Here is a 16,201-nt window from a genome sequence, read left to right as displayed (position 1 = left end):
CACTTTTCGGAAACATTGTCGGGATGGTAAGGATTTGCATCGGCAAGGAAAATGCTTAGTGGCCTGGACAGCAGCCTGTCGATCCAAAGCTGAAGGGGGTTTGGGAATTTTGAATCTCAGGTGTCAAAACACGTCACTCTTACTGAAATTTGCAGACAAATTTTATATTGGCACCGACACTCCCTGGGTTCAGCTAACTTGGAAGGCCTTTTACACAAATTTTATATTTGCAGACAAATTTTCTGGTGGCGTGACGTGTTGAGCCTGTCTTCAGATTTCAGAGGAATGGCATCCTGTGTTGTTGGTAAGGGTAATACTGTTTGCTTCTGGCATGATGTTTGGAATTTTGGATTACTCAAGTTTTAGTTCCCACAGCTTTTCTCCTTTGTCCGAGATCAAAGAATTTCAGTGGAAGCTTTTTTGGCCAAGAGTGTAGAAGAAAATTTTCGTTTGCCGCTATCAGTTATAGCTTCTGATCAGCTCTTACTGTTGGAAGAAAAGCTTTTACCCTTACAAGCTCATGTACAGGAAGATGATCAGTGGAGCTATTTATGGGGGCCTTTGTATACAAGCAAGAAAGCGTATAAATCTCTGGTTGGGACAGCAAGCACTCCTCCTCAATTCACATGGCTGTGGAAAAGCTCTTGTAGAGGAAAACACAAATTTTTTCTTTTGGTTGCTGGTTCTAGATCGCCTCAACACAAGGAATATGATACGAAGAAAACATATGCATCTTGAGTCCTACAACTGTGTTTTGTGTGCTGCAAATTTGGAGGAAACAGTAGAGCACCTGTTCTTTGAGTGTTCTTTCAGTCCTTGGTGTTGGCGTTTTCTGGACATCTCATGGGACCTGAGTGTGCCTATTTTTGAGAGATTGATGGCTAGTAGACAAGCCTTCGGGACTGTGCTCTTTATGGAAATTTCTGTTGTGGCTGCTTGGTGCATCTGGACAATTGCGGAACAGCATCATTTTTGATGGGAAGATGCCCTCTCTTCGGTGCTGGAAGGAGCAATTTCGTGCTGAACTCTCTTTGACCATTCTTAGGTCCAAGTCAACTAAGAAATCTCTTCTTAGTGACTGGTTGTCTTCTTTTTAGTTTTGTGCTTTCCCTTTTGTACAGTTCTTTGTATTTTGTACAGACTTATATTTTATAAAATGATTTCAGTAGGGGGCTTCCCCTCCTGTTTTGCTCAAAAAAAAAAGTAGCGAAGAATAAAAATAATAATACTCTCCGTCAAAGTAGCAAAGAAAGAGCCTAGCAAGACCGGCTTGTCCAACATTAAATAATAATATACTTGCCCAACATTATATAATAATATATTATAGATATATAGAGAACAAGAAAAATGTCTAGAATTAAATAATGATATATTATATAGAGAACAAAAAACAATTGTCCGAATTCTACTCTATACCAATTACAGAGTTTGTATAGGACTATGGTCCTTGTCCAAATAGGACTATGTATAACTTTTATACCAATTAAAGATTCCGTATAGGATTATGGTCCTTGTCCAAATAGATATACAACAATTCCATTGCTATATAATGAAAAAAAATACTACCCTAGAGAGCATAATGTAGCAGAACCGACCAATTTATAAGATCATAAGTACAATGACAGCCCACAAGTGATCGCACTATCATACTTAGCCCATATAAACCAGGTAGTCCGTCGAGTACTACGACGGGTCTCGATTAACCATCAACAAACAACCAAGATCGTACATGATTCAACATACATATCACATGTTACATAAGGTTCACAATTACAGTTCATTCATCAGAGTATGAATTAAGGTTATTACAAACCAAGTTCAGTAACTAGTAGCAAAAGCAAATTAAAGTTTGGAACTAACATGAGCCATCATAGTTTAAATACAGTGTCAACTCGTGATCACACTTCCACAAAAGCATATAAGAAGGATTAATAAGAGATGCATGCCCAGGGCTCACTCCTCGTCCACGGCGAGACAGAAGCAGTTCTTGCAATAGCCGTGATAAACTGTACCATGTGCAACAATGGGAATAAAACCCTCAGTACGAGAAGATACTCAGCTAGACTTATCCATTATAAACCAAAAATAAAATGATTCCAAGGATTATGCAAGACTTTATAAGTGGAACTAACATGATAACATTTTGCATAAAAAACGACTAACTTAGTTGTACAATTATAATTCAGTCATCAAGTTAATTATAGCTATTCATCTCTAGATTAGCAACTAACCTGTGTTAAACATGTGGTATATCATTTAGTAGCATACAATAGTAACCATAGCCGGTATAGTAATTCCATATTCATCTGAACCATCACATTCCATAACACAGTTACTACGATGTTGGAGCTAGCCAAGTTACTATCCAGGAGAGATGGCAATTCAAATCGATTTCAACCAGCTGGGAATTTATTCCTAACACAAACCCAGGCAGACCAGATCAACGGTCACCTTATGTCACATTTGGTACAACTTAGGTACATATTTCGTGGGTTCGACCAGCGCCACACAATTAGGGACAACCAGCTGCTAGGACGATCAGGACTAGCCTGCCCTTGGGCTCATGCATTGCTTCCCGCACATCCTTACTACCATCCAGAGTGCGCACTTTTATAGAATGGGGCCCGGTCTAAGTTGAGCTACTCGGCTTCACGGTCGGAACGAGTTATCCGGCCAGCTAAGTGAGAGGCATGAGTTCAATCTTGTCAGAAGTGCCAACAACGGTACGGTCCTTAATTAGCACAGACGGAATCACATAAGTCAACCTACACAAAGACTCCACCCAGCCTCTATTTACATTACCCCATGATTCTTTTCTACAATAGCAAATATAGCCAACCGTGCTTCGGTACCCACCTATATCTCGCAGGTGATAGGAAATCACTCGACTTCTACCGGTCTAAGCATGGCTAAGCATATATTCGATCCTGGACCTATATGTAACTAGATAAGGTAGTTCTATGCATCAAGTGTTTCCAATCAACTCTTATAACCTAATGCAACAAACATAAAGGACTCAAGTAATATTTTGTAAAATATGGGAGACTTAGAATGCCTTGGGGCTTGCCTTTGAGGAAAGAGGTTGGCCGATGATCCGGGCACTCAGGGAGATCTTCGAGAGTGTGCTCCTCTTCTCCTAGAGTTGCGTCCTGAGGCGTCTCCTGCTGATCCTCCTCTTCTTCTTCGTTGAACTCCAACAGAGTTATTCCTTCGAACGATCCTATATGCATGAGCATGAATTAAGATATCATGAATGCATATATGATGGCATGTATAATATGATATGATGTAATAGATGCATCCTCATAAGTGTTTTCAATGACTTTGCATCAAGTAATAACAAGTTGCATCTTATTTTACTGAGAGGTGCTTATCTCTTCTCTAATAACTAAACAAACACTTATGTAAATCATTTTCTGGACTACAAGACAACAACCACTTGTTTTAACCATAACTGGAGTTATACATATCAAAATAATATAGTTGTCGACATTCTAGAAAGATTATAAAATTAACTACAACTTTCTTTTAATCATCTTAATGTGATTCAGCAGTTATCTAGGTCAAATAATTCAATCATTCAAATCTTTCTAGAGAGCAAGCATTTCGGACAGCAGAATTCTAACAACCATAATTCTTAAACCATAAGGCCTATGTAACACCCTAAATTTTGAATTTCTGGAAATGGACCTAAAACGATTTAATTTGGAATTTTGGTGCACATGAAATATAGGAAAATAATTTTTTTCATTAAATTAAAATTCATCATAAGGTAGCAACATGTTTGAGCATACATGACATTGCATTTGATTTATTTGGTTGAGTGGTTTTGGTTGAAAATTCAAAATGGTTAAAATTGCTTTAGCAAATGAAATTAAAAATGGCTTTGAAATAAAAGAAAAGAAAATTAGAAAATGAAAGAATTTAAAAAGTTATTCTCGGAAAACTTACCCAAAATTGGTTCATTTATGTTTGAATTAAAAAGTGTATTTTAAATCATATTTATACTCGATTAAGTTTATATTTGAATTTGTTTCAAATTAAGAAAAGAAAAAGGATTTGGAAAAAAAAAGAAGGACCTCCTCCCTCATTTTGGCCCGAAGGCCCACGCCACCTTCCCTGTTGGCCTGCTGGTAGCCCAACTGCCCCTCCCTTCTTCCCTTCCCTTCTTCTCGCTCACGGCCTGTTGCTCGCGCCTTCCTCCGCTTCGCGTCGCCCACGCGGCCTAGCTCCCCCCATGGCCCGCATCGGCCGCATGCGTCGTCGCTCCACACCCTTCCTCCGCATGCGCGCCTACAGCCTGCCCATGGCCTAGCTCACTGCTCAGCCTGCTCCGTGTCTCACTTGAGCGCCCACACTCTTCCCTTCTCCCTCACTGCGACCGGGTCCCACCCATCAGCTGGCCCGGCTCCCTTCTTCCCCTTCCTTTCCTTTCCCCGCTCCCTTCCATTCTTCACCTCCGATGATGGCGCATGCCATGCACGGCAAGCCACTGGGTCACCATGCCCGAATGGAAAGCATACGAATCCACCCACCTCCCGCTCCCCTTCCTTCTACCGCAGCGCCCATCGCCTACAAAACCCGAGTCAGACCCCCTCCCTCTCCCTTTTCCCGTCTGCACTCAAGCACCCACCACCGCCGCCACAATTTGCCATACCAGCGCCCTTAACCTCGACGCCGACGCCACCCGGAGCTCCATCGTGTTCCCCCGCTGCCGTAGGTATCTTCAATTCCACATTTTGGTCACAAATTGCTTGGATTTCACCCTCACCCATGCGCCACTTCTCTCTGTAGCCGCCGTCGTCGACCTGTGCCCTCAGAGCCATCCCGGACGCCACGCTCCATTCCTTCGACTTTACGGTGAGCTCCTCCATCTTCCCGTGCCCCTAGTTAGTCAAATAGCACACTAGAATGCCTTATCGTAGAACACCCATCACCGCCGGCCATGGCGCCATCGTGGGATCAGCACCTCAGTGCATTCCCCGCCCTAGGTTGCTCTCCATTGAGTTCATGAGGTCCTGTGCTTCACGTCCGTGGGTTCAGCTTGGTCTAGGGTGGCCGGAATCACCCTCCCGACGTCCGTTGCTGTGCTGCCTCACCGTCGGCCATGGCGGGCTCACTAGAGGTGCCGAGCAGCCACCGGAGGATCACCCACACACACCTGTGCCATCGGATCTTGATGAATGGTTAGGATTAAATACCCCTTCAGAGTTAAGTGGCCGGTTCATCGTGGACCCATGGACACGGAGCACAGCGCCCATGTCACTGGTTGACCACACACGTGGTGCACCGGCCCAACCAGAGCACGCTGCATGGCGCTTGGTCAGCAGACGCGGTCAACCCGCAGTCAAGCCATGCCCATTTTTGCAGTTTAGCCCCCGAGGTTTCAAGTAATTAACCCGCAGTCCAGATCAATTCAAAATAAATACAATTTGGTCGTGTTTTTATTTGTTTAGGACCCTGTATCTTCTAGAAATAGTACACACAGTCCAAAATCCATGTAAATTTAGATTTTAATTGTTTTAATTCAAAAATGAGTTAAAGTTATTCACAGAAATGCCATTGAACCTTATTTCATGCGTAACTTTTGCGTTTTAAGTCCGATTTGACCCGTTCGAATTGCGTTAGGACCGTATTTACATTTTCTATGTGTTTATACTATTGTTAGTCATGTTTTCAATATTTTAAATTCATGGGTAGGTTTAATCTATTATTTAACTAAAGGAAAACTTATTTAAATTATAACTTATTCATTTTAACTCCGAAATAGTCCATTCAAGTTATGTTGGTTTAATAACGACGTGACCTATGCACTAGTATCAATATTTTCTATGACAAAATCTCTGGAATTTCATGGTTTAAATCCCAACTTCAATAATAATTATGTCACTAGATTTATAAATAAAATCTAATAAATTCCACTTCGATTTTAAAAACCAAATATAAGTTGACTTAATTCAACTTAAGTATTTCCTCTGAAATATCATATACATGCTTTTATATAATAAAATAAATAAAGCTTATAGTTTTCCATTTTATAAGTAAAATCTTCTGGTAGATGTATCTTTTCAACCATAGCTCCGATTAGCGTGCTTCCCGCGTCTGTGTGTTTGTAGCAATACGTAGAGCTATTTCAAAATCCTTTTTTCCACCAGTTGGTGTATTGTTCTAATAGGGCTATGTATGTATGTATGTTATGCATGTCTGTTTGGATGCTTGTGTGGTGTTCTATGATCAAGTCTAGTCGGTGAGCTATACGTGTTGAGTCCAGAAGCAGTTCTTGGAAGATTTGTACCAGAAGAAGATCTGATCTGAGTTTAAGGTAAGTATAGCATGGGACCATCCTTGATACCTATTCACCTTTAATCATTTAATTCATGTTGAATGTGTCTACCTTGGCAACTATAGTAATTTCCCTAGCTAATTGATATCCTGGATTCCTTGATACCTTTGGGTTATTGCATTGGGTAGTTTTTGCTAGTGCACAACCAAAACCATGATCTTGTAACTTGACTAATGGTATATGCAATAAATATTAAAACATGATTTTTAGCAACATGGAAAAGGGGGCTAGAGTGTTTAGCTACTTCCTAAATGCTCTAGATTCGTCTCCTTAAGGACTTATCTGTAAGTGATCATTCGAGACTTATAGTACAACTATGAGAGCTATATGGCTGTGGCTTTAGCTCAGTATGAGGACCTTTTCTAGCTTATTAGTGGTTACCTTTATGGTGTAAGAGGGGCTCTAACAGGTATGATCTCGGCCTGCCAAGAGGGTGCACTTTATTAGTCACTCCTTGGAGGGGGGTTTATGCTTATTGATGGGAAAACCTTAGCGGCCCTAACTTGTTAGACGAACCTTTGAAAGGCTTCATAGTGAACCCTACCGACCTTTCTTGGTAGTGGGTCAAGAGGCTGATCACCTCGGGTGAAAGGGTAAATCACTACTCACAGTGAAAGTGTAGAACCTTGGTAGAGTGTAAAACTGTTATAACAGCCGTGCTCATAGACATGAGCGGCCTTGGAACCCTTATGGAATAGAAATGATCACTAATGATTAATTATTTATGCTATTCATTATACATGTTTACTTGATCATGTGTTTATGGGTTTATGCTAAATTCGTTGCTACTCAATTGCTTAAAAAGATGACCTATTAAAAGCTAATCGTAGTAAACCAGTGTCAACCTTTTGAGCCTCATGAACCCCATGTTATGTTGCTAAGTACGATATGTACTTACACTTGCTTTACTTTTTTATACTTTGGATAAAAATTCCGAATGGGTACCAGATTACTAGTCTGGAGGAGTTAGGCTTGTGGTCAACCAGTCAGTCGCCGCTGTGAGTCTTCGCCTGAAGATTGGAGTTGTCTTTCCACTATCTATACTCAGAGGTTATATTCCTTATACTAATACGTTATGTAATAAGTATTGTCTTTTGATATTACCCTCATTTGTGGCTATATATGAGATTTAACTTCCAGGGCTCACATATAGTGTGTATCTGGTTCTGTCTTTAAAACCGGGGGCAACCGCCTATGACTATAAAAATTTAACACAAGGTAGATAAGTAAGTTATATATAATGTTATTAACAAGTTTTATAGAAAAGACTATTATCATCACAACCAAAACTATACATGCAACCATCTAGTTGAATTATAAAGCAATAATTAACCAGTTGCATATAACCAATTACTTTTAATCCTAACTAATAACATCAACATATCATATGCGTTACAAGTACCATAGAAAACATCATGGTTAAATATAACTAAATTATTTATATCCATTTATTAATTTCCTTAGCTAATAAGGTGATTTAAAGGATAAATATTCCTAGTGCTTAATAAATTCTAAGACAATTACAATAGCCTACAAATGACCTTTATAGTCTACTATACAAATTTCACGCCATTTGGATAAGTATAACTACCTCAACAAAAATGACAAGTTACATAGGATTATTTTAGTAAAAATAGTTTATCATAGTGAAAAGTGTCAAACAAAAGTTTTAATATTTTTCTTACATTCCTCCAAGCATAAGAATACTATGTAAAAATTTGCATGATCATATGTTATGTATTTTTACCCCAATTAATTTCACTAGAAACTAGTAATTAATTAGGATTAAATATATAGACCATATTCAAATTATGATTACTGTAGGTTTAGTATTTTTCCTAGCTATAGCATGCAAACACAAGACCAGCAAAATTGGAATCACAATTTTATCACCTTTCTAACTCAAGTTATGCATTTAATATGATAGAAACCATTAAAAAGCATTTATCTAGCTACATTTTATTCTCCCAGAAAAATACTAGAAACAGTGCATCTCATATTTTATCAAATACTACACTTCAAGATGAAACTAACAAAATTTGGTTCACCAAAATTGGACACTCCTAGCTTGAGATATGAATTTTTGAACCATGCATTCAAATATGTGAAATAAATCCAGAAAATCATATATCATACACACTGACAGCCGGGGCCCACGATCAATGGGGACCCACTCGTCAGCGAGACAAAATAGGGGACGGCGTTGACTGGTGAGAACTCGCCGACGATGAGGTCTCCGGTGGTAACGTCTTCACCATTGCACTCGTCTCGAGCACGCGCATCGACTGGTAGGCTTAGTTGGCTCGATGGCTCGCTAGAGCAAGCTCGATGGTGGCCATGGCGGACGACGGAGGTCGGCGGCGGTATGCTGGCCATCTTCGGCTATGGCACACTCAGGTGAGGATGGCTACTCCATCATGGTGACCTAGCGGAGCTACACGGTGTAGGTGAGGGCTCGGGGTGGCATCGGTGAGCTTGGCTGCATGCATAGCCGTGCGGCGGCTCACGGAGCACGACGGTGCTCATGCTATTCTGGCTAGATAGCGGTGAAAGGTGGGTCTCTGTCATGCCACTAGTGAGGCCTAGGGTTACTTGACCTAAGGCGCGAGAGAAAGGAGGAAGACAGCGAACCAACTCGGCGACGATGAGTTCGAGTGCCACGGTGGCCATGGTGGACGTGGGCGGAGCGGTGACTCATTCCAGCGAACCAAATTAGACTAATGAATTTGCAAGTAATTGTTTTATAGTTTAATAGGGTGCAAGACATGACTTGAACAAAGGTGACATGATGATCCCATGATCAACACCATAAGCAAGACCTAAGAAGCACAAGAGAAAACCCAAGATATCAAGCAAACTCTAAGCACAAAGATGGGAACTAAGCCAGACGCAAGATTACAAAGAAACGAGCTCAACAAAGGTGACCAGACAAGGCTCTCATAGGGACTGGATGCATCTGATCAGTTGCTCTGCAACAACAAGCGTCAGCAGCTATGACTGGACGCTGAGCAAAGCAGTGACCGAACACATCGATGACATAGTTCTTCATCACGGCAAGGTTTTCAGCATGACCAGACATAGTGACACTAGACGACCAGACGCACAAAGTACAACGTTCAATCAAGTCTAGAGAGGTTCTAGAGCGGCGCTAGTGCGACCGAACGCATCCGATCGAGTGAGACCGGACTTGGCCTAGAGTCCGATCAACATGCGCGCCCTAACGGTCAGGACGACCAGACACGTCCGGTCTGGACGACAATAGCGTTCGGTCAGTAGCAGAAAGCTAGGTTTCGCCCCCAACCCCTACTTTATCGGTGGGACTTATAAATAGACCATTTGAGGAGTGGAGAGCTGAGAAAGCATACCAAGGGTGTTGGTACACCATTTTAGTGATCTCCACTTGCATAGTGCTTAGTGATTCATTAGGTGATTAGCGTAGGTGCTTTGCAAAGTGCTTAGATTGATTAGACCACCGCTTATGCACTTACTCTAGGTTTAGGCCTATGTTTAGTGAGGTTTGCATATCTCTTACCACTCAGTGCTTGCGCGCACCATTATTGTACATTAGAGGGGGCTTGTAGTCTTGTGAAATCACACCAATTGCATTTGTGGTGTGGCTGCCACTATGTACCAGAGGGAACAAGGCCCGTGATGTTTTGGCCAAAAGCTTGATAGTGAAGACGACAGGCAATGGTCTGAGAGAGGCTTGCTGGAAGGCACACTAGAGACCCACTTGCATGTGGGGAAGGCCCAGGGGTATCCATGGAGTTCCCCCACTGGGAGCTTGGTCCTTACGAGGGGCTCCAATAAGGACTAGGGGGAAGCTTGCGTGCTTCTCGATATCTCATTTAAAATACCAGAGTCATCGATGGGAGTTTGCATATCTCTACCTTACTCTTTAGCTTCTGCATTTACATTGCAATCTTGGTTTGTGCTTTACTTTCCTAGCTTAGTGATAGGCTAGTTGATAGGTTTGGAACCTATGTTGCATAACTCCTTTTTTGCGGTAGAGATTGCAACATACTAGCAAAATCGTAGTTGCACATTTAGATAGTTTATCTTTTGCATATGTTTTTGCTAAGGATTGAAAAAGAGGCCATAGTTTAGAGTTTTAGGTTGACTAATTCACCCCACCTGTTAGGCATCATGGTCCCTTTCAATTGGTATTACAGTCAGTTGGCTCAATTTGGACATTTGGCTTCACCGCCGTTGAGCCGACGCTATTTAGAGTGGTTGGGATGGATACCTCTAGGCCTCCACACTTTGATGGCACTAACTTCCCCTACTATAAAGCTAGAATGGCTTGTCACCTTGAGGTGGTAGATTTGGGTGTTTGGAGAGTCACTTGTGATGGGATGAAACCCATTAAGAATCCCGATAAACCCACAAAGAGTGAAGAAAAAGAAATTCATTTCAATGCTAGAGCTAAAAATTGCTTGTTTGAATCTTTTAGCATAGATGTGTTTAACCAAGTGTTCACTTTAAATATGGCACATGAAATTTGGTTAAAATTCCAAGAGCTCTATGACGGCACAACTAATGTCCGTGAGCAGAAACATTGTCTAGCTAAACAAAATTATGATTCCTTTAAAATGAATGATGATGAGCTTGTTCGTGATATGTATTCTCGTTTGAATCTAATTATCAATGAGCTCTATTCAATAGGATTAACAAAGCTAGATAATGCGTACATCATGAGGAAGATCATCTCCATGCTCCCACAAAATAAATATGTAAGCATCATCACCTTCCTTCTCAATATAGAGGACTTGAGCATCATGACCTTGGCCATAGTCATTGGTAAGATAGTGGCATTTGAAATGTCACGCAAGATGGGTCAAGAAGAAGCCTCTTCATCAAGCAAAGGCAAAACTCTCACATGCAGTGAGAAAAAGAAGATGAAGGGCAAGCAAGTTGAGACAAGCTTAAGCTCAAGCTCCTCAAGTGAAGATGAAGAAGAAGACGAGGATGATGACGATGAAGAATCAAGTGATGATGACCAATCTTCTTCCTCCACCTCCGACCTTGATAAAGAATCTATCAAGCTTATCCACAAGGTGGAGAAGATGATCCAAAAACTCAATGTCAAGGGTGTGCCCATCCAAATTCAAGATTTCATCTTCACCAATCAAAGAAATGAGCAAAGAAAGAAAGGATGCTATGGATGCGGCGAGTTGGGGCACTTTGTGGAAGTTTGTCAAAACAAGACCACACCCAAGACAAAGAAGAAGGCGTGCAAGGACAAAGCCCTCACATGAATAAGGTCATGGGTTGATTCTTCAAGTGAAGAAGAAGACCACCACAAGAGGCGCGGCCACAAGCACTCATCATCAAGCACTTCACGTGTGTGCCTTATGGCATGAGGTAACAAAAAGCCTATCCCTAGTGATAGTGACAATGATAGTGATGATGAGCTACCTTCTTATGATGAAATTGTGCAACAAAATCTTAACTTTGCTAAAGTTTGCACTAGTCAACAAAAGAAGCTTAAAAAATTAAAAGAAAAACTAGATAACTCAGAACAAGCTTATGCTACTTTGCTTAAACAATATGAAACTTTTGCCAACCTTAATATGGAGCAATCTACTAAAATTGAGCAACTTGAGACTAGTGCAAACACAAATAATTGCACAATCAATGATGAGCAACTTGTAAAGAAAAATGAAAAATTAAAGGAAAAGTTAGCTAGCTCACAAGATAATTATAAAAGTTTGCTCACTAAAATGGAAACCATGTGCAAATATTGTGATGAGCTAACTAATAAAGTTGCTAATCTTGAAGCTGTCGGTACAACCCCCATCGAGGCACCTAAAAAGAAAGGTTCAATTTTTGACATGCCTAAAAAGGATGCCTCTACTTCTTGTAATGATTTATGTTTAGGCTCACCCTTGTGCAACCAAGTTTGTGTTGAGAAAGTTGTTGTAGAAACATGCACACAAGAGGTCACAATGGAGAATGAGCAACTCAAGCAAGAAGTGGCTCGCCTCACCAAGGACTTGACTTAAGTGAAAGGCAAGATGGAGCAAGTCCAACTTCATTAAGATAACACCGTCAAGGGAGTGAAGAAGCTTGATGAAGGACAAACCTTGGTTTGCTATGCATGCCACAAGGAGGGCCACAAGTCCTATAAGTGCAAGGTGAAGAATGGGGGAGGAGAAAAGAAGAAAGAGAAAAAAAGCAAACAAGCAAGCTCACCAACACCTACACCAACAAGGTGGACAAAAGGCCTCCACACTTTATCTCTTGAGGAAGAACAAAAATGACAAGGTGGTGGCCATCAAGGTGAACAAGCAAGCCAACAATAGGGCCAAATGCATTTGGGTGCCAAAGGAGATCATTTCCAACATGAAGACAACCAAGAAAGTTTGGATCCCTAAAGGGAAGTGAGAAGTCCGAAGGACTTTGGGGAATTTGGAGACTTGGTATAGTTTTGGGTGCATTTCATGGGGTGCATCACATTGGATCATGTCAATTACCAAGTGGGTTAGTGAATACTGTGGACCCAAATTCCCCTTCCCATGTTAGGTAACTAGATATAATTTCTTGCAATTTCAATTAGCATCTAGTTCCTTTTCATGCCTAGGTTTGCATTTGTATGCTCAAATTCTTTGTCATGCATACACTAGGTATATCTTATGGTAGGCTTGCTCGGTCTCACTCTTAACCCTTGGAGCAAACCTACAAGGTTCAAATTGTTTAGGAGCATAGCACATAGATTGTTTTATAATTGTTCATCTAATATGTGCCAAAGTCCAAATTGTAGATAATTTCTCCCCAATATCACTTTCAAAAATGATTCTCACATTCATGTGATATCATCTTTCAAGTGGTATTTTTGATTCTAAAATCAATGTGCATGTCTCCTACAAGTATTCCATACTTGTGTGAACAAATTTAGGGGGAGGTTACTCTACAAGTTGGATGCTTTGAGACTAACACCTTTTCAAGCTTATCGTGTGTGTAGTAGTCTCATTGCAAGGAAAATGGATTCCCTAGAGTTAAGAATCATACTTCAAATATCCACCACCTATTGCAAGTGGTATAACTTAAATTGGTTTCCACATGTGGTATTTCTAAACTGATATCATCATGTTGATTTTACTTTGGTATTTATATGCTTTCTCCATGCATTATATAGATTAAACTCCCTTGAGCATTAATTTGCCAATTAAGCATAAACTACATTCTCCATCATATGTATGCATATATTTAGGGGGAGCTTAGTCTATGTAATGTGAGAGTCAAATTTTGTGACCTATTCCACTCCACATACAAAGGATCACAAAGTTTGACCCTCCCTTGTGCTACTAATGTCTTCCTTTTCGGTGTTTGATTCCAAAGGGGAGAATTTGTAGGACCCAAAGCAAGCCCAATCATAATAATTTACAAGTGGTAATGGTCTGAGAAAGGAAGGATAGTGGATTATGGAGTTAGGGGAGGCTTAAATCCATAATGCCACATGGGGATATTTGCAAGGGCAAGATAAGTTTCCAAAGATGTTTACATGTGGTATGCAATAGCTTACATGTGGTATCTTTAGCTTACATGTGGTATCTTTTAGCATCATATAACCTTGCCCTTTGCATTCCATCCTAGCAAGTAAATAGTTTTTAAATTCCAAAATTTTTATTATTTGCTTGTTTTGGTCGTGTTGTCATCAATCACCAAAAAGGGGGAGATTGTAAGTAAAATGGACCCTAGGCCCATTTACTTTGGAATTTGGTGTTTGATGACCAACACAACCAAATTGGACTAATGAATTTGCAAGTAATTGTTTTGTAGTTCAATAGGGTGCAAGACGTGCCTTGGATGAAGGCGACATGATGATCCCACAATCAACACCATAAGCAAGACCCTAGAAGCACAAGAGAAGACCCAAGATATCAAGCAAACTCCAAGCACGAAGATGGGAACCAAGCCGGATGCAAGATTGCAAAGAAACAAGCTCGACAGAGGTGACCGAACGTGGCCCTCATAGGGACCGAACGTGTCTGATCAGTTGCTCGGCAACAACAGGTGTCAATAGCTATGACCGATGACACTATTCTTTGTCACGGTAATGTTTTTAGCATGACCAGATGCAGCGGCGCTGGACAACCAGATGCACAAAGTACAGCGTCCGATTGAGTCCAGAGAGGTTCTAGAGCAGCGCCAGCGCGATAGGATGCATTCGATCAAGTGAGACCAGACTCATCCTAGAGTCCGATCAACGTGCACACTCTAACAGTCGAGATGACCGGACGCGTCCTGTCAGGACGACAACAACATCCGGTTAGTAGTAGAAAGCTAGGATTCGCCCCCAATGGCTACTTTCTCAGTGGGACTTATAAATAGACCCCCTAACCAGCCATTTGAGGGGTGGAGAGCTGAGGAAATATACCAAGGGTGTTGATACACCATTTTAGTGATCTCCACTTGCATAGTGCTTAGTAATTCATTAGGTGATTAGCGTAGGTGCTTTGCGAAGTGCTTAGGTTGATTAGACCACTACTTATGCACTTGCTCTAGGTTTAGGCCTAGTGTTTAGTGAGGTTTGCATACCTCTTACCACTTGGTGCTTGCGCGCACCATTATTGTACATCGGAGGGGCTTGTAGTCTTGTGAAATCACAACAACTGCATTTGTGGTGTGGCCGCCACCGTGAACCGGAGGGAACAAGGCACGTGGCGTTTTGGGCGGAAGCTAGATAGTGAAGACGGTGGGGAGCTGTCTAGGAGAGGCTTGCCAGAAGGCACACCAGAGACCCACTTGCGTATGGGGAAGGCCTGGGGCTATCCACAGAGTTATCCGACTAGGATCTTGGTCCTTGCAAGGGATTCCTTGCGAAGGGCTTCAATGAGGACTAGGGGGAAGCTTGCGCGCTTCTCGATACCTCTGTAAAAATACTAGAGTCATCGATGGGAGTTTGCATATCTCTACCTTACTCTTTAGCTTCTGCATTTACATTACAATCTTGGTTTGTGCTTTACTTTCCTAGCTTAGAGATAGGCTAGTTGATAGGTTTGGAACCTAGGTTTCATAACTCCTTTTTGCGATAGAGATAACACCACACTAGCAAAACCGTAGTTGCGCATTTAGATAGTTTATCTTTTGCATAGGTTTTTGCTAAGGATAGAAAAAGAGGCCATAGTTTAGAGTTTTAAGTTACCTAATTCACCCCCACTCTAAGGCATCACGGTCTGTTTTAGGCGGCGAGCGGTTGCGCTGGAGCTGTGGCGGTGCTCGGCGCGGCGCTGTGGAGAGGTAGAGTGAGCAAGAGGGAGTGAGAGCGGGCGAGTGGATGGAGTGGCGGGTGCGCGGTGCTTAAGTGCGCCTCAGACCTGACCAGCCGGGCCAACGCCGGCGTGCTACCACCATGCGGTGGCCATGGCCTATGGCCGGTCGGCCTTGACGCCGCACATGGATGCGGGTTCAGATGCCGCCATTGTCAACTAATAGTGCAACATAACGATGTTATAATTCCTAATCCATTCGTCCACTACAAAAGTTCCTTAATGAAAGTTGTAGAGCTACATGAGATCTCCAACTCTGCTATAAGAACCACCATCTAATTCTCGTTGGTTAACAAACTACACTGCTCCAAAGTGAGGTACTTTGAAACTGAAAATCGTTTCAACATAGAAAATTTTGCAAGTCTCAAAACAATATTTTGTTGATACTTGTGAGCTATTTTTTAACATTCTATGCTATGAATTAGACCTTAACCCAAAAATAAAAGTTGTTACCCTAGTCAAGTACTACAACTTTTATTTAGGTCACACAACCATGCAAACACTCTAAGCTACTGTTCAACTTTAGTCAAACTAGTATCATGAAAATGACATTTCTAATTAAACCAACACTTAGAAGCAAATTTGG

The sequence above is a fragment of the Miscanthus floridulus genome, unplaced genomic scaffold (assembly GCF_019320115.1).
Source record: "Miscanthus floridulus cultivar M001 unplaced genomic scaffold, ASM1932011v1 fs_292_1_2, whole genome shotgun sequence".
Classification (NCBI taxonomy): domain Eukaryota; kingdom Viridiplantae; phylum Streptophyta; class Magnoliopsida; order Poales; family Poaceae; genus Miscanthus; species Miscanthus floridulus.
This window is presented reverse-complemented; position numbering follows the sequence as displayed.